Source organism: Hylobates moloch, unplaced genomic scaffold, assembly GCF_009828535.3.
Source record: "Hylobates moloch isolate HMO894 unplaced genomic scaffold, HMol_V3 SCAFFOLD_1, whole genome shotgun sequence".
In the NCBI taxonomy this organism is placed as follows: domain Eukaryota; kingdom Metazoa; phylum Chordata; class Mammalia; order Primates; family Hylobatidae; genus Hylobates; species Hylobates moloch.
The window spans coordinates 81047497-81072934 of NW_026652276.1; the positions used below are offsets into that span (position 1 = coordinate 81047497).

At 39.5% G+C, this 25438-nt stretch overlaps 1 non-coding gene and 1 pseudogene across 1 annotated transcript; both read right to left on the reverse strand.

Moving 5' to 3' along the window:
* Positions 1-2070: 2070 nt before the first annotated feature.
* Positions 2071-3336, reverse strand: LOC116810746 (keratin, type I cytoskeletal 18-like; annotated as a pseudogene).
* Positions 3337-24534: 21198 nt separating this feature from the next.
* Positions 24535-24637, reverse strand: LOC116809941 (small nucleolar RNA U13). The gene has a single exon (XR_004370101.1). It is a non-coding gene; the product is annotated as a small nucleolar RNA U13 (small nucleolar RNA).
* Between the last annotated feature and the right edge of the window lie 801 nt (positions 24638-25438).

Below are 25438 nucleotides of genomic sequence, written 5' to 3' on the forward strand. Positions count from 1 at the left end.
GTGAGTACAAATTTATTTACCCTACCCGCAGCAAATATAACAAAAAGACTTTCAAAGTTTAAGGAAAATAAATCACTAATAAATTAGCAAGGTACTGATCATTTGAACCAAGATGATGTTTTCTCTTCAGCAAAGGACAGTGCACACAAGCTGAAATAATAAACTGTGACCTGAGTCTTATCCATGTCACACACAATATCATTATTTATCAAGGCCTAGTTACAGAGACAGTATTTAATCAACTAATGTCTCTGAATTAAAACTATAAGCAGCTAAACATAATTGAAATATTATAATAATTTTTCAAATTTAGATTAATACTAATTGAATTTTAATATCTAAAATATCTTAATAGTTAAAGAATTTTTGTGATAAGTTGAAGTTCAATCCAATATTATATTTTTATTCCTAATTCATATAGCAGTTCAAACCAAAAAGTTACCACTGGCCATATAAAGGACATGTTTTTACTTATTACAAGAAATTGAATTCAAGTTTGCCACTTTGGAAACACTAACGGTAGCAACAGATTATGCTACATTTTAAAAAATCACACAAAGAATTATTCTTGAAATCTCGGTATTCCTATTGTGCAGATATTTGGAACAATTGTTTTCTTCTTTCATAGCTATAAAATTGTGGTTAAAAATCAGAATCATAGAAAAGGCTACTGGTTTTCTCAGGGTCACAAAAAAGTAAGTAATAGCATGTCAGTGATAAATTTTTCTTAGTCTGCTACTCTATCCACCACAGTATGTAATTTCTGCCTTAAACATCTTAAAATATGTAGAAAGTCATAAGAATTGCTAATACTACTTTTCAGCACTGTCATATTTTGTCCGCTGAGCCAAACATACCAGATGTCTTTAAATAAAAGATTTAGACAGCATAAAAATAAAGTGTTATTGTATATGGGCTTTTTAAAAATACACCAATACATTAGGGATATCGTAAGGTTTGAATACATGCTATTCCAGAAGAGAGAGTTTACAGATACTAATATCGAAGGCAAGGAAAGATAATGACCATAGATGCAAATGAGAAGAAGAAAACAATGAAAATTAACATAACACTCTGCATGATAAAAATTATTTTATTTATTTTAACATGAGCCAGAACCATATATTCCCATTGATATGGTTTGGATCTCATGTTGAAATGTAATCTCCAGTGTTGGAGTGGGGCCCAGTGGGAGATGTTTGGATCGTGGAGGCATATCCCTCATGAATTGTTTGGTGCCATCGCCTTGGCACTGAATGAGTCCACATGAGATCTGTTTGTTGAAAAGTGTACGGCACCTCCCACTCTTTCTCTCTCTTGTCCTGCTCTGGCCATGTGACATGCCTGCTCCCACTTCACCTTCTGCCATGAGTAAAAGCTCCCTGAGGCCTCCCAGAAGCCAAGCAGATACGGATGCCATTCTTGTATGGCCTGCAGAACCAGAAGCCAATTAAATCTCTTTTCTTTATAAATTACCCAATCTCAGGTATTTATTTATAGCAATGCAAGAGTGGCCTAATACATCAGTTTCCTGGATAAAATATGAGTATTTCATTTCCTAAGATTAAGATAGTCCCATCAGTGTATAATTCTAGTAGATTCTATGAAAAGCTATTGTTGATAAGTAGGCTGAAATGACTGTAAGGGGATGAAGGAACTGTGAGGTGACTATTAGGATTAACTGGATGCTACTACATTTAAACACACACTCACAACCAGTGACAACAGCACTGTCTGTGAGAGCAGATTTGAAACAATAGCTTCATCCTGAGCTCCACTTGTGTATCTGGTAGATTTACACATTTCTATCTAGTAACTCTAGATGTTTAGCCAAACATCTCTCTCCCCTATTTCTAGCCACAGATGTCATACAGGAATAGGTAGAAAGGAAAAGATAGATGAAGGCAGAGTGGCAAGTCTTACATCCAACACATGTAAAAGGATATTAAAAGATATGCATAGACATAGATACAAACATTAAAAAGTCATTATTTTATTTAATTTTATTTTTTGACCTCTAAACCTTTTATTGGACTACTGCTCCCCAAAGGGTACCCTGTTTCTGCTGGCTCAATGCCTCAGAACTTTGGTGGTGTTGGTCTCAGACACCACTTTGCCATCCACTGTCCTGCATGCAGTGGTCTGTTGGATGGTTTGCATGGAATTGCTCCTGTCCAGGGCATCACTGAGATTGAAGTCCTCCCCATATTCCAGCAGGCAGCTCAGCCTCCAGCTTGACCTTGATATTCAGCAGGGCCTGTACTTGTGGGCCTGTACTTGTGTGCCCCTCTGCCCAGGTCTGTGCCAGCTCTGACTCCAAGTGCCTCAGGACCCGGTTTAGCTGCTCCATCTGCATGGAGTGGCAGGCCTCCACTTCTCTCAGGTTGTTCTCCAAGCAAGCCTTCAGATTTCTTGCCAAGTACAGGTCAATCTCCAAGGACTGAACTGTACATCTTAGCTCCATGAGTGTCATCTCAGCAGCTCTGATCTTGGTGGACTGCGTGGTGACCACTGTGGTGCTCTCCTCAATCTCCTGGGACCAGTACTTGTCCAGCTCCTCTCAGTTCTTCAGATCCAGCTTGTTGTACTAGGCCCAGATGTCTGCCACGATCTTGCTAAGGTCCTGAGATTTGGGGGCATCTACCTTCACAGTCAACCCAATGCTGGCAATCTGGGCTTGTAGGCCTTTTACTTCCTCTTCATGGTTCTTCATGAAGAGCAGTTCCTCCTTGAGAGCCTTGATCTCTGCCTCCAGCTGCAGCTGAGTGACATTGGCGTCACTGACGACTTTGTGGAGCCCATGAATGTCGCTCTTCACAGACTGGTGAAAGGCCAGTTCTGTCTCATATTTGACTCTAAAGTCATTAGCAGCAAGATGGGCTTTGTCAATCTGCAGAATGATGTGGCCATTGTTCATAGAATTTGCAAAGATCTGAGCCCTCAGGTCCTCAATAGTCTTGAAGTAATGCCCCCAGTCTCTTACCTTCTTCTCCAAGTTTTCCCAAATTTTGTTCTCCAGCCTCTGATTCTCAATATCCTAGCTCCTCACTCTGTCCAGGTAGGAGGCCTGGTGGCTGTTCAGGCTTTGAATGGTCCCCTTGTTCTGGATGCTCCGCATTCCCACCAGAGCCCTGGCCATCCCTATGACCAGGCCTCCAGACCCCCAGTGGCCCCAGAAGCTGGTGGGGACACAAAGATCCAGGAGCCCAAGCCCCTGGCACCTGCATAGAGGCTAACCACACTGCTGGCAGGCTGGACGCTGTGGCTGGGTGATTGGATGGAGCCCAGGGACTGGTAGTTGGTAGAGAAGGTGGTGAAGCAAATGGTGAAGCTCATGCTGTCTAAGGAGGAAAGCGAGAGGACAGGTCTCAGGCTGTGCCCAAAAGTCATTATTTTAAATATCCACTAAAATAGTTTAGAGATTATTCTCCATTGCCTGCAGAAAGTGTAAAATATCAGCCAGACACAGTGGCTCACACCAGTAATCCCAGCCCTTTGGGAGGCCAAGGTGGGTGGATTGCTTGAGCCTAGGAGTTCAAGACAAGCCTGAGCAACATGGCAAAACCCCATCTGTACAAAAAATACAAAAAATTAGTCAGGCATAGTGGCGTGTGCTTGCATTCCCAGCAACTAGGGAGGCTGAGGTGGAGAGATCACCTGGGCCTGGGAGGTCAGTGCTGCAGTGAGCCTAGAGCATGCCACTGCACCCCAGCATGGGCAACAGAGTGAGATCCTGTCAAAAAAAAAAAAAAGTGTAAAACACCCTAGGCATGACAATATATTAAAGCCTTCAACAATCTAGTCCTAACCAATATTTTCAGTCTAATCTCCCACCATTAACTCATAAGAACCCCTTACTCTTTTCACATCAATGCATGCCATTCTTTAAATCCATAAAAATTTTATGCTTCCTTGCCTTCAAACAAGCCATTTCTTTTGTCTAAATCATCTTTTTTTAGATAACCTTGAGAACTTCTACTCATACTTCAGGACACAGTTCACTTACTACAACATGTAATAATTTGCTTATTTGGGTGTTAGCCTCTACAAGACTAGATTTCAAACTCCTAATAAGCAAAAATTAATCTTACTTATCCTTGTGTTCCTAGAACCAATTTCACTCCTAGGCATACAGTGTTGAGTTATAAACGTTTGCTGAATGATGAATGAATGAACAAATATTCAATCAGGACCCATAGAGATTTTTAGGAGTGGTAGAACCTGTTTTTCTTTCCTCCCCTTTCTCTTCCTCCTCCCCTCAACTACCCCATTCTCATCCACTAAAACTCCTAACCTCAGCAGCAAATAAAAGATCTTTTCTGTAAGACACATTATTCCAGGAAGATGAAATAAATGTACTTTTCCTTATTCCACCTATTAGGTAAAACTAAAAACCCTGGACATAATATGTAAGGCAAATACAGGAAGACTCTGAAAGGTGGAGAGAAGATTGCTTGCTAGGAACATCAAAATCCAAAGAACAACATGGTCATGTGTTCCTTGGAATTCATTTTTGCCTAATATATCTGAGACCTGCAGCTGAAGAAGCCAGAAACATGAAAACACCAACATGCATGGGCAAAATAGCCTGAACAAAAGCTTGTTCTCTCTAGCTGAAGGCCAGGAAAAGAGTGGCCTAGTCAGACAGAAAATTTTTAGACAAGAAGTGCTCTATTCCAACCTAACCCCACGGAAAAAGCTGTTGCTTCACTCCCATCCACACCAATGAAGGCCATGTGGGGAGCCTACACTTCCACCCTCATGAGACAGTAATGAGGTGCTCCAACCCCCTCACCAGAGTGGTATCAAAGAAAGCCAAGTAGGGAGCCAGGACATTCATACAACTGGCCAATAACATGATCTCCTCCTCCCTGCAGTGTGAGTAAAAACCACACAAGGAGCCAGAACTTCTACCCCCATCAAGCTGTAATGAGGCACCCTCCTCACCCCACTGAGGTAGTGTTAGAGGAGGCCTACTAAAGAATCAAGAGTTTCACCATCACCCAGCAATAATGAGGCCACCCCCACCACAGTGTCAATGGAGACCACGTGGGGAGCCAGAATTCCCACCCTCACCAGGCAGTAATAAGGAGTCCCCCCCATTCAAGCATCAACAAGGCCAATTGGAGAACCTAGACTTCCATTCCACCTGATATTAACAAGGTGGCACCTCCCTCCTTCCACTACTAGAGTGGTGTCAGAGAAGTCCAATCAAAAGGGAAGATTTAAATAAGATTTAGAGTCTCATAACATAATATGAAAATGTCCAGATTTCAACCAAAAATTACACATCACACTAACAACCAGAAGGTCTCTACTGAATGAAAAAAAGTAACAGCTGCCAACAACAGATGACAGAGGTGCTAGAATTACCTAACAAAGATTTTAAAGCAGCCATTATAAACATATTTCAATGAGTAATTACAAACAGGCTTGAAACAAATGAAAAAAATAAATAAAAAGCTTTAGCGAAGAAAAAGAATGTCTCAACAAATAAATGAAAGCTATAAAGAAGAACCAAACTGAAATTTAGAACTGAGAGATAATAGTAACTGAAATTTTAAAAAGCTCAGTGAGTAAGGTCAACAGCAGAATGGAGGAAATAGAGGAAAGAAATGATGACCAGAAAGAGCGAACAATGCAAATTACTCAATCTGAACAACATAGAGAAAAAAAGACTTGAAAAAAGTGAACATGCTTCAGGAACCTTTGGAAGTATTTTTTAAATGTAATATTTGTGCCATTGAAGTCCTAGAAGAAGAGAAAAATGAGGGCAGGGATGAAAAAGTACTTAAAGAACTAATGGCTGAAAACCTCCCGCATTTAGCAAGAAACATAAAACTACAAATTCATGAAGTTGAGTGAACCCCAAACAAGATAATAAAATAATACACAGGAAGACATACCATAATTAAAATTATGAAAACTAAAGACAAAGTGTTGAAAGCAGCCATGACACCTTATATATAGGGGAAAACAATTTGAATAGCAGTGAGTTTCTCCCTGGAAAAACCATGGAGGCCAGAAAGAAGTAGCACAGTATCTTTCAAGTGAAAAGAATTGTCCACCCAGAACTTTACACCCAGTGAAATTATCCTTCAGGAATTAAGGAGAAAGCAGTACATTCTCAGATAAAGGAAAATTATGATAGTTTTTCAAAAGTAGACCTACCCTAAAATAATAGCTTTAAAAAAGCTCTCTAAACACAAATGTTAAAAGAAGGAAGCTTGGAACATCAGAAATGAAAAAAGAATGTAGCAACAGAAATATGGGTGAATAAAATGGGCTTTCCTTTGCCTCTTGAGTTTTCTAAATTATGATAGACCATTGAAACAAAAATTATAAGACTCTATTATGTGGTTCCAAATGTATATGTAGAGTAAATATGACAATTATAAACAAAGGAGAGGAAAGGGATGGAGGTAGCATTTATATACTTTACGCAAACTGGTAAAATAATGATGCCAGTAGATTGTGATAAACTATATATGTTGCAACACCTAGAGCAAACTTTTTTTAAAAAACTATTCAAAGAGATACACTCAAAAACACTATAAATAAAACAAAATGGAATTCTAAAAATTGTTCAAGCAACCCACTAGAAGACAAGAAGAAGAAAACAGCTAAGAGAACAAACATAAAACAAAAACTACAGGGTAAATTTAAGTCCTGTTGAAATAGGAAAAGTTCCCTTGTTCCCCACACAGGGCATGTGATGGGGGTGTGGCTCATGACTTGCTGCTCAAAACCCCTAGGGGGAGCAGGCAGATGGGCAGGTCATGGGGAATGTGGGCTCTGACCCTATGGCAGCGTCTAGGGGTAAATGTTTACAGCTCCTGAGGCCCCAGTGGGCATGTGTTACAGTGTGCTCTTTCAGTGTAGCCTTTCAAAGGCGGCTTGTGTTAATCAGCGCAAAGTGCCTTATCGCAAGGACAGAGGGATTTCTGTATCCCGGGTTCTTGCCTTAGTGTACCAGAAAAATCGGATCACACATGGGCTTGGAGAAGGACTGCAAGGTTTTTTATTGAGTGGTGGTAGCTCTCAGCGAGGTGGATGGGGAGGCCAGAAGGGGGATGGAGTGGTAAGGTGGTTTTCCCCTGGAGTCGGTGTGCCTAGCGGCCAGACTCTCCTCCAACCGCTCCAGCCAAATCCCCGCAGGTCGCATTGTTGCGCCGGTTGATGGCCTGCCAGCATCTGCTGGTGCCTGTCGGCGTGCTCTTCAGCCAGTGTAATCTTCTCAGCGTCCAACCATTTGTGTGTTCTTCCACCAGTGTGATCCTCTCGATGTCCAGCCACTTGCATCTCTGCCCACTAGGGTCTCAGGGTTTTTACAGGAACAGGATGGGGGCATAGCAGGCCAGGGTGGTCTTGGAAAATTCAACATTTGGGCACGAAAACAGAAATGCCTGTCCTTACCTAGGTCCGTGGGCACAGGCCCGGGGTGGAGTGCTGGCCAGGGACCCCACCCTTCTCCTAGCATTTCCCTGCCCCCATCCTGTATCACTAATTAAAAAAAACAGTGGATGAATGGATTTTAAAACAACAACAAAATACAGGCTAGGGGTAGTGGTTCATTCTTGTAATCCTAGTGCTTTCCAGAGGTTGAGGCAGGAGGATTGCTTGAGGCAAGGAGTTTGAGACCAGCTTGGGCAACATAGCAAGACCCCCATCTTAGATTACCAAAAATAAAAAACAAACTTAGCCCAGCATGGTGGTATGTGCCTATAGTCCCAGCTACTCAGGAGGCTGAGGTGGGAGGATCACTTGAGCCCCTTGATTACTTGAGCAATTTGAGGCTGCAGTGATCTATTATCACAACACCTCACTCCAGCCTGGGTAACAGAGTGAGACTCTGTCTCTAAAGAAAGAGAGAGAGAGAAGACACAAATCACCAATATCAGGAACAAAACAGGAGGTTTCACTAAAGACCCTACAGCCACAAAAAGGATAATAAAAGAAATACTATGAACAACTCTACAAACATAAATTTGACAACTTAGATGTAATGAACCAATTCCCCAACAAACCCAAATCACCATAACTCACCCAATATGAAATACATAATTTGAAAATCCATATCATTACTAAAATAATTGAATTTTTAACTAAAAAAAAAAGAAATCTGCAGGCTAGGTGGTTTCACTGGAAAATTTCACTAAATATTTGAAGAATAATAACATGAATTCTACACAATCTTTTGTAGAAAATAGAAAGAGAAGAAACATTTTCCAATACATTTTATGAAGATAATATTACACTTAGGCCAAAACCAAAGATAGGACCAAAAATAAAAAAAAATAAAAACTATCAGGCTCATGAATTGAAATACTCAATATATTAAAGATGTTAATTCTCCCAAAATTGATGCATAGGTTTGATGCAATTCTTATCAGAATCTCAGTAGGTTTGTTTTTATATTTAGACAAGATTATTTTACTATTTATATGAATAATCAAAGAACTAGAATAGCTAAAACAATTTTTTAAAAGAAGAATCAATATACCTAATTTCAGGACTATCTATATAGCAACAGTAATCAAGACTAAGTGATATTGGTCTACAGACACACACATCAATGGAATAGAACAGAGAACACAAAAACAGAACCATATAAATATGCCCAAATGATTTTTGACAAAAGTACAAAAGCAATTCATGGACGAAAGATAGACTTTTCAACAAACTGTTGGAGCAACTGGACACCCATAGGCAATAAAATGAACTTCAACCTAAATCTCACACTTTATATAAAAATTAACTCAAAATGAGTTATATACATTAAAATAAAGTATAAAATAGTAAAACTTTTAGAAAAAAAACCATAGGAGAAAATCAGGATCTAGGGTTAGGCAAAAAGGTTCTAAGATTTGACACCAAAAGCATAATTGATAAAAGGAAAAAAATGACAAACTGGACTTCATCCAAATTAAAAACTTTCTCTCTTTGACAGCATACAAAATGGGAGAAAAATTTTGCAAACTATGCATCCAACAAATGTCAAGTACCCGGAACAAATTAATAAGTAAAAAACAACCCCATTAAAAAATGGACAAAGTACATGAACTGAAAGTTCTCAAAGGAAGTCATACACACAGCAAACAGGCATATGAAAAAATGCTCAACATCACTAATCATTAGAGAAATGCAAATCAAAACCACAATGAGATACCACCTCTCACTAGTCAGAGTGGTCATTATTAAAATGTCAAAAAACAACAGATGCTGGCAGGGTTGCAGAGAAAAGGGAATGCTTATATGCTGCTGGTGAGAATGTAAACTAGTTCAGTCACTGTGGAGAGCAATATATAAGTAAAGAAATATCAGTTGTTCTACCATAAAGACACATACACTTGTATGTTCATCACAGCACTATTCACACAATGGCAAAGACATGGAATCAACCTAGATGCTCAGCAATGGTGGGCTGGATAAAGAAAATATGGCATATATACACCACAGAACACTAAACAACCATAAAAAAAAAGAATGAAATCATGTTTTTTGCAGCAACATGGATGCTGCTTGGGGCCATTATCCTAAACAAATTAATGCAGAAACAAAAAACCAAATACCACATGTTCTTACCTATAAGTGGAAGCTACACATTGAGTGCACATGTACACAAAGAAGGGAACAATAAACATTGGAGCCTACTTGAGAGTGGAGGATGGAAGGAAAAAATGCGGAAAAAAAAAACAACTATGTATCAAGTACTATGCTCACTACCTGGGTGATGAAATAATTTGTATACCAAACCCAAGAGACACACAATTTACCCATGTAACAAACCTGAACATGTACCCCAAAAACTAAATAAAAGTTGGAGGAAAAGAAACATACGTACCATATCATAAGTAATTATAAAGCATACCAGAATTAACGTACACTATATAATACATTCTTGTACTCTGAGTTTTTTTAATGTTGCTCTTTGAAAGATTCTGTTTCCAAGATGAAAACACAAACTATAGACTGTGAGAAAATATTTGCAAACCACATATCCAAAAAATGATATATTAAATATAGAAAGAACTCTTAAAAGCTCAGCACTTTAAAAAAAATCTATTAGAAAATGGGCAAAAGGGCCAGGCATCACACCTGTAATCCCAGCACTTTGGGAGGCCAAGGCGGGCAGACCACTTAGGTCAGGAGTTCGAGACCAGCCTGGCCAGCATGGTGAAACCCCGTCACCACTAAAAATACAAAAAAAAATTAGCTTGGTGTGATGGCAGGCAGCTGTAATCCCAGCTACTGGGGATGCTGAGGCTAAAGAATTGCTTGAACCCGACAGGCAGAGGTTGCACTCCAGCCTGGGTGACAGAGTGAGACTGTCTCAACAAAACAAAACAAAACAAACAGAAAATGGGCAAAATGGGCATGAAAAAACATTTCACCAAAAAGGATACACAGATGGCGAAGGAGCACATAAAAAGATATTCAATATCACTAGTTATTAGTGACATGGCAAATTAAAACCATGAGATACAACTGCACACCTATCAGAATGATTAAAATTAAAAACAGTGACAAAACCAAATGCTCGTGAGGATGCAGAGAAACTCATACATACTCTATATGTACCATTTATATAACATTTATATAACATTCTTCAATGATAATATTATAGAAGTGGAGAGCATATTAGGGTTATTAAGGATTAAGGAAGGGGTGGGGAGCAGGAAGAAATTGGGTGTGGGTATAAAAGGGAAACATGAGGGACCCTTGTGGTGATGGAAACGTTCTGTATCATGACTGTATCAATATCAATCTCCCAATGTTACCCAATGGTTACATCTTGTAAAACTATAGTACAATATCACAATATTGTAAGAGTAAGAGTACACAGGATCTCTCTGTATTATTTCTTATAGGTATATGTAAATGTACAATAAAATCCAATTTCTAAGTTTTTTTTTAAAAAAAACACATCATTTTTCTTAAAGAACTAGAATAAGGAAACAATATTGAGTATCCCATAGTCAACAAAATACATTTCCTAAACACAGTGTTAAATCGAACAATGATTAAACGACTAGGCAATTCCTATTGGCCTATGCTTCATCTGATGGACAGCCCTGTCTAGACCTTGTGGGTAATTAAAACCCAACTCAACATCCTTGTTTTGTGTCATGATGAGCAATGCAAGTTTAGTGTAAAGGGTCACAAGGAACCTTAGAGGTTATCCAATTCAACTCTTTCATTTTATAGAAGAAAAAATTGAGGGAAGATGGCTGACCAGATTTGATGAAATTGAGAGAAGATGGCTGACTAGATGTAGGTAGTATGTGCCTCTTCCACAGAGAGGAACCAGAATAGTAAGTAGACACTCACATTTTGAAGAGATGGTCTAGGAGAGCATGCTGGGATTCAGAGATGGGAAGCACCAGAAGTAAGTAAATAGAGGATCTGAAGCATCTTGCCCAGCCAGGGACTGACTAAGAACTGGGAGAGGCTTCTAAACACAGGGAAACAGGAAGAGAGAAACCCCCAGGGCTTAACTTTTATGACCTTGACTATAGGGGAGACCCTTGACCCACTAGGCCCTTGAGCCTGATGTACAGAGCTGCCTAAAGATTTCACAGAGACATTGCTCTAGAAAGAAAACCCACATGAAATCCCACAAGCATCCAAGCCTAGAGCAGCCTCAGCAAGGTGCCATTTTGAGAGCTTAGCTACAGGGGACCTACAGACGTGGCGGCTGCCACTGTGCAGCTCCAAGCAGGGAAATGGGAGACTAGGCTCTCCCTTGCACCTCTGGGAGGGTCTCTACTGCCCAGATGTAGGCTGCTATTGAGACTGAGATGTGAGTGGCTAGCACTCTCCACAGCTTCCTGACCACACTGCCTGCCTGGGAGAGGCACCACTCTCTCTGGTCTCAAGCCCAAGGTATCATTTTAAGAGCTTAATGCCAAGCTAGCCCCACCCTCGGGCCAAGTTCAAGTTGATGTGGTTAGCCAGCCTCCACTGCCTAGCCAAGGAGGGACAAGGAAACAAAGCTCTCTTACACATACCTAGAACAATATCCACTGCCTTGCCACAGGCTCCTGTGAGACTGAGACTTGAGTGGACTACACTCTCCATAGCTTCTTCCCCATGCTGTTCGCCTGAGGTGGGAGGGCCTACCCATTCTGGTCACCAGCCCACAGCTGGCACCATTCTGAGAGTTTAACACTGAGTTGTGCCCTACTTTTGGGCCAAATTTGAGGTGATGTGGTTGCAGCCACCACCCAGCAGTAGGAGGGACAGGGAAACCAAGCTCTCCTAAGGACAATACCCTGCTACATGCAGCTGTGGGAGTGGGGACTAATCTGCTGAATGCATTGTTGCTTCCAGGAACACCAACACAGATTGTTTAAGTCCCAGTAGGTTGCTCCACCACTGCTATTGCCATCACCCACACAACACCAACAGCCCAGGGACCTGAGAACCCACCCACACTCCTGGCCCACTGCTGCCACTAATAGCTTCTAAGAAAAGCACCTGAATGTCCAAGAATCAGCCCTTCAGGACCCACAGAGACCAGAGCCAGTGTAAACTGTTCTGAGTCCAAAAAAAAAAGGCGCATTGCCCCACTGCTGCCACCATGGGGCCTGCTCGGGTAGACATCCAAGTCCCCAGCAAAACTTCACTACTACCTCGACTAATAACTGTAATAATAAATGTACCCTAATCCATCAGGAAAATCACAGATACCACTGACCCTATGTACTGTTGAAGAAGCCAATGCAAAGATCACACTATCGCAGGCACCCAAAATCAAAGCTAAAATATCCTGCTCAACCAACAATATATACACATTTTCAGGAAAAAATTCTCCCCTATGAAAATAATTTTTCAAAAAATTGGAATGGGGCTTTCCTGTGGAGGTCATGATGGGGGTTTCCTGGGCTTTCAGCTCTTCCAAGGCTGACATGAAAACTGCCAAACTCTGCCAAACCCGGGAATGGTGATTAGGAAACATGGGGATCTCAGAGAAACAACTGCAAAATTAGTATCCCCCTAAAGGAGCACCAGAAGAGGATGAGTGATATTCCATCCAAAAGAGAAGGGTGTCATTATTGTATGAAGCCATTTATATGATTAAAATTCCATTTGCCATATTGTAAGATGACAACACCAACTATACCTGCTAATCAAAAAGTCCAAGCAAACTGTACTCCCACAAGCTAAAAAAAAGGTGGAGGCAACCAAAAATTTAATTAAAGCTAAAATGAGAGAGTTAGAAATGGAGAGTGAGTGAGGTAAGTTATATTAAATTGATAAGGGGCAAACCAGAATGGACAATTAAGTCCTTTGTACTACTAGCCTTGGTTTGGAAAGAGCAAGTACTATAAAAGCAGATAAAGACATCAACAATCAAATTCCTCCAAAATGTTAAAAAGTACCCAAAGACTACTTTCCAAGGAGAAACAAAGTCTCCATTTTATGCATCAGAGAACATTGTTCCTAAACTAGAACTTAACAAAGATTTGCCTAAATCAGGGGAAAGTAGATGTAATCCTTCAGAAACTGAAGCACCTTTGCTGGTTAACTCAATGGAAACTTCTTTGTCAAAACAAGATGGAAAATATTTCTCAGCCATACTTAATGATGTGCAAACAGTTTCTGCTGATCTAAAATTGAAAAAAAAGATCCCAAAAAACAACAGCATCTAGTGAAAGTACTAGATGTGCCTACTGGTGATTATTACAGTTCAAAGAATCTCATTGATGGGGTTAAAACAGTGACAATCTCATTGTCAAGCAATGAGAGAGATCCCAAAGGTAGGGATCACCCCTCAAGAGTCTCAACTGATACTGGAGACACTGAGACTTGGGAAAGAACAAATACTGATTAAGCGTTAAAAAAAAGCTCTTTAGGCAAAATCTGAGTCATGGGGAACCAAGAATAAAGACTTAGCCTCAGAGTAGAGAAAATGCAGGAGAAAAGTGTGTCTGGGACAGAAAAGCAGGAATGGCCTGCCATGAGCATGGCTCTTAGGACTTCAACACTGATGATTCAGCCACAGAGAAGAAATCTCAAGATGAAGACTTGTTTAAGCTTGTTCATTCCAAGGGCGATAACTTACAATGAATTTCTTTCTGTAACACAACCAAGCAGCCAAAGTCTTGCCTCTCTGTCTAGAAAATTTATTCAAGAAGAGAAAGTAAAAGACTGCAGTCATAATTGAGTCTCAGATGTAATGGCATTAGTGGAGAGTAAAGAACAAGTCTCTCTGGAGCCCATATCTGGCTTCAGTTCTAAGCATTGCACATTTAGTGACAGGGCCCTTTATGTTCAGCCCAGGATCACACTTCTCAGAGCCCCTTCACCAATCATGCTACAACTGCTGGCAGAAAGGACCTTCCAGCTCCATGGGGCTGGAGTTGTTTCCTGCTTATCTTGGACTAGGGGTGCTCCCAGGAAAGCCTCAGTGTTAGAATGCAATGGCCCAGAAACCACAGCTTATCAGTCCCCAGAAGGGAAGACTTTCACAAGTTCCTTTGTTGGAAAGAAATTCGACTGATATAAGAAGTTTGAAACCCCCAATCAGACTTACAATCTCCAAATTCTCTCTAATGAAGCTCTTGGAGCTGTACAAAAAGGCTGGACTAAGTGCAATACCACCATAAAGAAGAGTGGAGTCACTGGTATCACAGTGCTCTTTAAAGGATACTTCATCCAATGTTGCAGCTGGAGTTTCATGCATCTGAAGCTGCAGTACTGGTGTGAGTAGTGTTGACCTGGACGTCACTTAAGAAATCTTTCAGCTCTGTTCTGTTCCATTGGTCTATATCTCTGTTGTGGTACCAGTACCATGCTGATTTGGTTACTGTAGATTTGTAGTATAGTTTGAAGTCAGGTAGCATGATGCCTCCAGCTTTGTTCTTTTGGCTTAGGATTGTCTTGGCGATGCGGGCTCTTTTTTGGTTCCATATGAACTTTAAAGTAGTTTTTTCCAATTCTGTGAAGAAAGTCAAAGGTAGCTTGATGGGGACGGCATTGAATCTATAAATTACCTTGGGCAGTATGGCCATTTTCACATTATTGATTCTTCCTATCCATGAGCATGGAATGTTCTTCCATTTGCTTGTGTCTTCTTTTATTTCATTGAGCAGTGGTTTGTAGTTCTCCTTGAAGAGGTCCTTCACATCCCTTGTAAGTTGGATTCCTAGGTATTTTATTCTCTTTGAAGCAATTGAGAATGGGAGTTCACTCGTGATTTGGCTTTCTGTTTGTCTGTTATTGGTGTATAAGAATGCTTGTGATTTTTGAACATCGATTTTGTATCCTGAGATTTGCTGAAGTTGCTTCTCAGCTTAAGGAGATTTTCGGCTGAGACGATGGGGTTTTCTAAATATACAATCATGTCATCTGCAAACAGGGACAATTTGGCTTCCTCTTTTCCTAATTGAATACCCTTTATTTCTTTCTCCTGCCTGATTGCCCTGGCCAGAACTTCCAACAGTATGTTGAATAGGAGTGGTGAGAGAGGGCATCCCAGTCTTGTGCCAGTTTTCAAAGGGAATGCTTCCAATTTTGCCCATTCAGTATGATATTGGCTGTGGGTTTGTCATAGATAGCTCTTATTATTTTGAGATACGTCCCATCAATACCTAGTTTATTGAGAGTTTTTAGCATGAAGTGCTGTTGAATTTTGTCAAAGGACTTTTCTGCATCTATTGAGATAATCATGTGGTTTTTGTCTTTGGTTCTGTTTATACGCTGGATTTATTGATTTGCGTATGTTGAACAAGCATTGCATCCCAGGGATGAAGCCCACTTGATCATGGTGGATAAGCTTTTTGATGAGCTGCTGGATTTGGTTTTCCAGTATTTTATTGAGGATTTTTGCATCAATGTTCATCAAGGATATTGGTCTAAAATTCTCTTTTTTTGTTGTGTCTCTGCCAGGCTTTGGTATCAGGATGATGTTGGTCTCATAAAATGAGTAAGAGAGGATTCCCTCTTTTTCTATTAATTGGAATTGTTTCAGAAGGAATGGTACCAGCTCCTCCTTTTCCTCTGGTAGAATTTGGGTGTGAATCCATCTGGTCCTGGACTTTTTTTGGTTGGTAGGCTATTAATTATTGCCTCAATTTCAGAGCCTGTTATTGGTCTATTCAGGGATTCAACTTTTTCCTGGTTTAGCCTTGGGACGGTGTATGTGTCCAGGAATTTATTCATTTCTTCCAGATTTTAATACCACACATCTACAACCATCTGATCTTTGACAAACCTGACAAAAACAAGAAATGGGGAAAGGATTCCCTATTTAATAAATGGTGTTGGGAAAACTGGCTAGCCATATGTAGAAAGCTGAAACTGGATCCCTTCCTTACTCCTTATACAAAAATTAATTCAAGATGGATTAAAGACTTAAATGTTAGACCTAAAACCATAAAAACCCTAGAAGAAAACCTAGGCAATACCATTCAGGACATAGGCATGGGCAAGGACTTCATGTCTAAAACACCAAAAGCAATGGCAACAAAAGCCAATATTGACAAATGGGATCTAATTAAACTAAAGAGCTTCTGCACAGCAAAAGAAACTACCATCAGAGTGAACAGGCAATCTTCAGAATGGGAGAAAATTTTTGCAATCTACCCATCTGACAAAGGGCTAATATCCAGAATCTACAATGAACTCAAACAAACTTACAGGAGAAAAACAAACAACCCCATCGAAAAGTGGGCGAAGGATATGAACAGACACTTTTCAAAAGAAGACATTTATGCAGCCAACAGACATATGAAAAAATGCTCATCATCACTGGCCATCAGAGAAATGCAAATCAAAACCACAGTGAGATACCATCTCACACCAGTTAGAATGGCCATCATTAAAAAGTCAGGAAACAACAGGTGCTGGAGAGGATGTGGAGAAACAGGAACACTTTTACACTGTTGGTGGGACTGTAAACTAGTTCAACCATTGTAGAAGTCAGTGTGGTGATTCCTCAAGGATCTAGAACTAGAAATACCATTTGACCCAGCCATCCCATTACTGGGTATATACCCAAGGATTAGAAATCATGCTGCTGTAAAGACACATGCACATGTATGTTTATTGCAACACTATTCACAATAGCAAAGACTTGGAACCAATCCAAATGTCCAACAACGATAGACTGGATTAAGAAAATGTGGCACATATACACCATGGAATACTATGCAGCCATAAAAAAGGATGAGTTCATCTCCTTTGCAGGGTCATGGATGAAGCTGGAAACCATCATTCTCAGCAAACTATTATAAGGAGAGAAAACCAAACACCACACGTTCTCACTCATAGGTGGGAACTGAACAATGAGAACACTTGGTCACAGGAAGGGGAACATCATACACTGGGTCTGTCATGGGGTGGGGGGAGGGGGGAGGGATGTCATTAGGAGATATACCTAATGTAAATGATGAGTTAATGGGTGCAGCATACCAGCATGGCACATGTGTACATATGTAACAAACCTGCACATTGTGCACATGTACCCTAGAACTTAAAGTATAAGTAAAAAAAAAGAAAAAAAAAGAAATCTTTGGAACTACAAGGGGCATACAATGGAGCTGACTTCAATACATAGTTAACAATTTAAATGGCATTTAGAACAAGAAGAGGGAGTGAAAAGAATAAAATTATTGAAATCTGTAACAATTATATAGAAAGTAAATTTTTTATTAATGTGGACAAAAAAAAATGAAAAGATGACTGCTATACCAGATGCACAGATATCAATGGCAGGACATAGGAAACACAAAAAAGTAGGGATTTATCACACCACACAACAATTGCATGGCAGCAGATCCAAATAAAAAAGAATGCCTCAAAATGCCAGATAAATAATCCAAAATATTGATTTGAACAAAGCTCCATGAGGTGCAAGAGAAATATGAAAAACAGTACAAAAAAGTTCAGAATATGGATGAGATATTTACCAAGGAAATGGATATCTTTTAAAAAAAATGCAGATATTGTGGATGTAAAAAATTCATTGAAGAAAATACAAAATACATTTGAAAGCTTCAATAATAGACTAGCTCAAGCAGAAGAAAAAATCTCAGAACTTGAAAACAAATCTTTTTCTTTCCTTCAATTTTTATTTTACATTCCAGGGTACCACTGCAGGATGTGCAGTCTGTTACATAGGTAAATGTGTGCCATGGTGGTTTGCTGCACAGATCAACCTATAACCTAATGTTAAGCCCAGCATCCATTAGCTATTCTTCTTGATGCTCTCTCCTCCCAACCCCTATCCTCTGAGAGGCCTCAGTGTGTGTTGTTCCTCCCCACGTGTCCATGTGTTGTTATCATTCAGCTCCCACTTATAAGTGAGAACATGTGGTATTTGATTTTCTGCTCCTGTATTAGTTTGCTGAGGATAATGGCTTCCAGCTCCATCCATATCCCTGCAAGGGACATGATCTCATTTCTTTTTTATGGCTGCATGGTATTCCATGGTGTATATGTGCCACATTTTCTTTATTTAGTCTATTATTGATGAGCATGTGGGTTGATTCCATATCTTTGCATTGTGAATAGTGCTGCAATGAGCACATGCATGCATTTATCTTTATAATAGAATGATTTATATTCCTTTGGGTATATATCCAGTATTGGGATTTCTGGGTCAAATGTTATTTCTGCTTCTAGATCTTCCACAATAACTTACATTCCCACCAACAGTGAAAAAGTGTTCCTTTTTCTCCACAGCCTCGCCAGCATCTACACTTTCTTGACTTTTTAATAATCACCATTCTGACTGGCATGAGATGGTATCTCATTGTGGGTTTGATTTGCATTTCTCTAATCATCAGTGATGTTGAGCTTTTCAAAATATATTTGTTGGCACATGAATGTCACCTCTTGAGAAGTGTCTGTTCATGTCCTTTGCCCAATTTTTAATAGGGTTGTTTGTTTTTTTCTTGAAAATTTGAAAACAGGTCTTTTGAAATATTCCAGTCAGACAAAAATAAGGAAAAAACTAAATAAAAGAATTAAAAAAGGCTTTGAGACATCTGAGACTAAACAAAGTGACCAAACTTATGAATTATCAGTATTCCCAAGGGAGCAGAGAGATCAAATTTAGAAAACCTACTTAAGAAAATAATCAATGAAAAATTTCCAAGTCTATCAAGAGAGTTGATATCCAGATACAGAAGAAGGTCCAGCCATCCCTAGGCAAATACATTACAAAAAGGACTTCACACAGCATATTATATTAAGGATGTCTAAAGTCAAAGTGAAACAAAGAATTTTTAAATTGGCTAGAGAAAAGCACCTAGTCATCTATTAAAAAAAAAAAATGCTCATCAGACTAAGAGTGGACTTTTCTGAAGAAACCTTATAGGCCAGAAAAACATTAAATGGTGTTTCAAAGTCATTTTAAAAAACTGCCAAAAGAAATCCCAGGATCAGATAAATTTACAGCCAAATTCTAAGAAACACACAAAGAAAAACAAAGAGGAATTCTCTCAAAACTATGCCAAAAAATTGAAGAGAAGGGAATTCTCCCTCACTCATTCCATAAGGCCAGGATCACCCTGATACCAAAAGCAGAAAAGGACACAACAAAAAAAGAAAAGTACAGACCCATATCCCTGATGAACATAGATTCAAAAATCTTCAACAAAATACAAGCAAGTTGAATATAACAGCATATCAAAAAGATAATACACCATGATCAGGAGTGATTTATACCAGGAATGCAAAGATGGTTCAACATTCCCAAATCAATAAATGTGATACGTTACATAAACAGAATTAAGAACAACCATATGATCATCTCTATGAAAGTGGAAAAAGCAATTGATAAAATTCAATGCCCTTTCATCATAAAAATCCTAAACAAACTAGGCATAGAACAAAACATACTTCAACATAATAAAGGCAACATATGAGAAACCTATAGCCAACAACATACTTAACAGGGAAAGTTTGAAAGCATTCCCTCAAAGAATTGGAATGAGACAAGGATGCCTACTTTCACTACTTTTATTTAACGTAGCACTGGAAGTCCTCACCAGCACAATCAAGCAAGAGCAAAAAAATAAAAGGCATCCAAATTAGAAAAGAGGAAGTTAAATTATCCCTGTTTGCTAATGATATTATCTTATATTCAGAAAACCCTACAGAGTCCACCAAAAAACTCTTAGATTTGATAAAAGAATTCAGTAGTTTCAGGATAAAAAATTAACATACAAAAATCAGTACTGTTTCTATACAGCAATAATAATCTAGCTGAGGACCAAATCAAGAAGGCAATTCCACTTACAATGCTATAAAAAAAAATAATAAAATGCAAGGCATATATTTAATCAAGGAGGTAAAAAATCCCTATAAGGAAACAACAAATTACTGTTATAAAAAATCATAGATGACACAGACAGAAAAACATACCATGCTTCCAACCCTTGGTCATGATTTGGAAAAATCAATATTGTTAAAATGACATACTGCCTGTATTAGTCTGTTTTCACACTGCTGATAAAGACATACCTGAAACTCGGCAATTTACAAAAGAAAGAGGTTTATTAGACTTACAGTTCCACATGGCTGGGGAGGCCTTAACATCATGGCAGAAGGCAAGGAGGAACAAGTCACATCTTATGTGGATGGCAGCAGGCAAAAAATAGAGAGCCTGTGCAGAGAAACTCCCATTTTTAAAACCATCAGGTCTCATGAGACAATTCACTATCATGAGAACAGCACAGGAAAAACCCACCCCATGATTTAATCAACTCCCACCTGGTCCCTCCCACAACATGTGGGAATTATGGAATCTCCAAGATGAGATTTGGGTGGGGACACAGAGCCAAACCATATTATTCCATCCCTGCCCCTTCTCAAATCTCATATCTTCATATTTCAAAACCAGTCATGCCCTCCCAACAGTTCCCCAAGTCTCAACTCATTTCAGCATTAACTCAAAAGTCCACAGTCCAAAGTCTCATCAGACAAGACAAATCCTGTCCACCTATGAGCCTGTAAAATGTAAAGCAAGTTAGTTACCTCCTAGATACAAGGCAGGTACACACATTGGGTAAATACAGCCATTCTAAATGGGAGAAATTGGCCAAAACAAAGGGGCTACAGGGCCCATGCAGGTTTGAAATCCAGTGGGGCAGTCAAATCTTAAAGCTCCAAAGTGATCTCCCTTGATTCCATGCCTCACATCCAGGTCATGCTGATGCAAGAGGTAGGTTCCCCCAGTCTTGGGCAGTTTCACCCCTGTGGCTTTGCAAGGTACAGCCTCTCTCCCGGTTGCCTTCATGGGGTGGTGTTGAGTGTCTGTGGCTTTTCCAGGTACACAGTGCAAGCTGTCAGTGGATCCACCATTCTGGGGTCTGGAGGACAGTGGCCCTCTTCTCACAGCTCCACTAGGCAGTGCCCCAGTAGGGACTCTGTATGGGGGCTCCCACCCCACGTTTTCCTTCTGCACTGCCCTAGCAGAGTTTCTCCATGAGGACCCCACCCCAACAGCAAACTTCTGCCTTGGCATCCAGGAGTTTCCATACATTTTCTGAAATCTAGGTAGAGGTTCCCAAACCCCAATTCTTGACTTCTGTGCACCCATAGGCTTAACATCATGTGGAAGCTGCCAAGGCTTGAGGCTTGCACCCTCTGAAGCCACAGCCTGAGCTCTATATTTGTCCCTTTCAGCCATGGCTGGAGTGGCTAGCATATAGGGCACCAAGTCCCTAGGCTGCACACAGTGCAGGGACCCTGGGCCTGGCCCAAGAAACCACATTTTCCTCCTAGGCCTCCAGGCCTTTGATGGGAAGGGCTGCCATGAAGACCTCTGACATGCCCTGGAGACATTTTCCCCATTGTCTTGGGAATTAACATTCAGTTCCTTGTTACTTATGCAAATTTCTGCAACTGGCTTGGATTCCTCCTCAGAAATGGGATTTTCTTCTCTATCTCATTGTCAGGTTGCAAATTTTCCAAACTTCTATGCTCTGCTTCCTTTATAAAACTGAATGCCTTTAACAGCACCCATGTCACCCTTTGAATGCTTTGCTGCTTAGAAATTTCTTCTGCCAGATACCCTAAACCATCTCTCTCAAGTTCCAAGTTCCACAAATCTCTAGGATAGGGACAAAATGCCACCAGTCTGTTTCCTAAAACATAACAAGAGTTACCTGTGCTCCAGTTCCCAACAAGTTCCTCATCTCCATCTGAGATTACCTCAGCCTGGACCTTATTGTTCATATCACTATCAGAATTTTTGTCAAAGCCATTCGACATGTCTCTAGGAAGTTCCAAACTTTCCCACATTTTTCTGCCTCCTTTTGAGCCCTTCAATCTGTTCTAACCTCTGCCTATTACCCAGTTGCAAAACCACTTCCACATTTTCAGGTATCTTTTCAGCAGTGCTCCACTCCCGGTACCAATTTACTATATTAGTCCATTTTCATGCTGCTGATAAAGACATACCCAAGACTTGGCAATTTACAAAAGAAAGAGGTTAATTGGACTTACAGTTCCACATGGCTGAGGAGGCCTCACAAACATGGCGGAAGGCAAGGAGGAGCAAGTTATATTTTATGTGGAGGGCAGCAGGCAAAAAAGAGAGCTTGTGCAGAGAAACTCTGTTTTTAAAACCATCAGATTTCATGAGACCCATTCACCATCGCAAGAACAGCATGGGAAAGACCCATCCCCATGATTCAATCATCTCCCACCTGGTCCCTCCCACAATATGTGGGAATTATGAGACCTCCAAGATGAAATTTGGGTGGGGGCACAGAGCCAAACCATATCATCGCCCAAAGTTACTTATAGACTCAATGAAATCCCTATCAAATTACCAACATTATTTTTCACAGAATTAGAAAAAACAATCCTAAAATTCACATGAAACCAAAAAAGTACCCAAATAGCCAAATCCTAAGCAAAAAGAACAAAGCTGGAAAAATCACAGTACCTGACTTCAAATAATACTACACAGATATAATAACCAAAACAGCATGGTACTGGTCTAAAAATAGACACATAGGTCAATGAAACAGAATAGAGAATCCAGAAATAAATCAATGAACCTACAACCAACTGATCTTCTACCAAGTAAAATATATATATATATACACACACACACATACACACTGGGGAAAGGAAACACTTTTCAATATATGATGCTGGGAAAATTGGATAGTCATATGCAGAAGAATAAAATTGGACTTATACTTCTTACCATATACAAAAATTAATTCAAGATAAATTAAAGAACTAAATGTATCACCTATAAGTATAAAAATCCTACAAGAAAACCTAGAAAAAACTTTTCTGGACATTGGCCTATTCAAAGAATTTGTTATCAAGTCTTCAAAATCCAAAGTAACAAAAACAAAAATTGACAAATGAGACTTAATTAAACCAAAAAACTTCTGCACAGAAAAAGAAACTATCAACAGAGTAAACACAAAAACCTACAGAATTGGAAAACATATTCACAAACTATGCATCCAACAAGGGCTAATATCCAGAATCTATGAGAAACTCAAGCAGCTCAATAAGAAAAAAACCAAATAACTTTACTAAAAAGTGAGCAAAGGACATGAACAAATATTTTTCAAAAGAAGACATATAAGTGGCCAACAGACATATTAAAAAGTGCTTAAAATCACTAATCAGAGAAATGCAAATAAAAACCACAATGAATTACCATCTCATGCCAGTCAGAATGACTATTATTAAAAGGTCAAAAAAAAAACCCTAAACAGATGTTGGCAAGGTTGTAGAAAAAAAAGGGAATGCTTATACACTGTTGGTGGGACTATAAAGCAGTAAAACCTTTATGGGAAACAGTATGAAGAATTCTGAAAGAACTGAAAATAGAATCACCATTCAATCCAGCAATCCCATTACTGGGTATATACCCAGTGGAAAGAACTCATTATATCAAAAAGATACCTGCACTTCTTTCAGAATGATTCACAATAGCAAAGATACAGAATCAACCTAAGTGTCTATCAATGGAGCACTGAATAAAGAAAATGTAGCGTATGTGTGTGTGTGTTTGTGTATATATATATATGAACACTACTCAGCCATAAAAAAGAAGGAAATCATGTCTTTTTTGGCAACATGGATGCAACTAGAGGCCAGAATCCTAACTGAAATAACTCAAAAACAGAAAGTCAAATACCACATGTTCTCACTTATAAGTGAGAGCAAAACAATGGGGACACATGGACCTACAGAGTAAAATAATAGACATTGCAGACTACAAAAGGTGGGAGGCCGGGAGCGGGGATGAGGGCTGAAAAATTACCTATTGGGTAGAATGTTCACTGTCTGGGTGATGGGGACACTAAAAGCCCAGACTTCACCACTATGCAATATATGCATGTAAGAAATCTGCACTTGTACTCTCTAAATTTATAAAAAATTTAAAATAAATAAATAAAACAAAAACAAAAATAATTAAAAGAAGAAATTGAAGACAAAAGATATACATGATAAGGTCGAGGTTAAATACAGAGTTAGTAGTGAAACAAGGCCTAATGTCCTATTTCTCAATACAACACTTTTCTTTGTTTTTCCTTTCTTTCATGTCAGACGGGTAATGTGCCGACCTCATAATAAGGTTGAGGGTGGCACATTTCACACATGCGTGTGAACACCCAATCATCATGCTCATGAACCACAAAAGGATCTACAACATTCTTTTTATCATAGTACTTTGTTTTACACATTCCCAAATGAAGAGACAGTCTCCTTTATAGTCTGTCTAAATGCATTATTATTTAAAGAATCTGTATACCATCTGAAGCTGAATACCATCTGAAGCTGAATTCCAACTACACAGTCTCTGGAACAGAATGGCTTCTTTTACACAGGATGGCTGATCTCCAAACCCATATCTCAAAGCTATCAATAGCAAAAAGAAACATCAATAGTCTGGAAACGTATCCCACCTGGGCAAGCACAAATTAAAGCCCCATAAGTAGGGGGTTCTCCTTGTCCCTAAGGGACTAGAAAGGAATTTCACTTTGCCTCATCCCTCTAGCTCTATTCCAACATTCTGGCACCTACAAACATTAAATATTTAATGAGCACCTATTATATGCTGGGCACTGTGCTACACGCTAGACAGTGAATAAGATATACAACCTCAGTCCTCAAGGAGGTTGTCATCTGTGAGAGATGACAATTACAGGCAATTACAGTACAGTACATGAAGGGTTAAGAGTAAATCCATATTACCCTGAGACCACAGGCATCATCCACTACTGACCAGGGAGGGAGGATTCAAATGGGAGGGGATTTGAGAGAAGAAGGAGTGGGAGTTCAATATAACCAGTGAGTGGAGAATTAAGCTATTAAATCACACAGTTTACTCAACTGGGAAAGTATCTAAACGAAATAATTGTTTTGGATGTTTTAAATGATACATGATTTACTTCCAGGCTTTGGTAAATGCTTCTATAAACCTCATAACCACACTACAACTTAT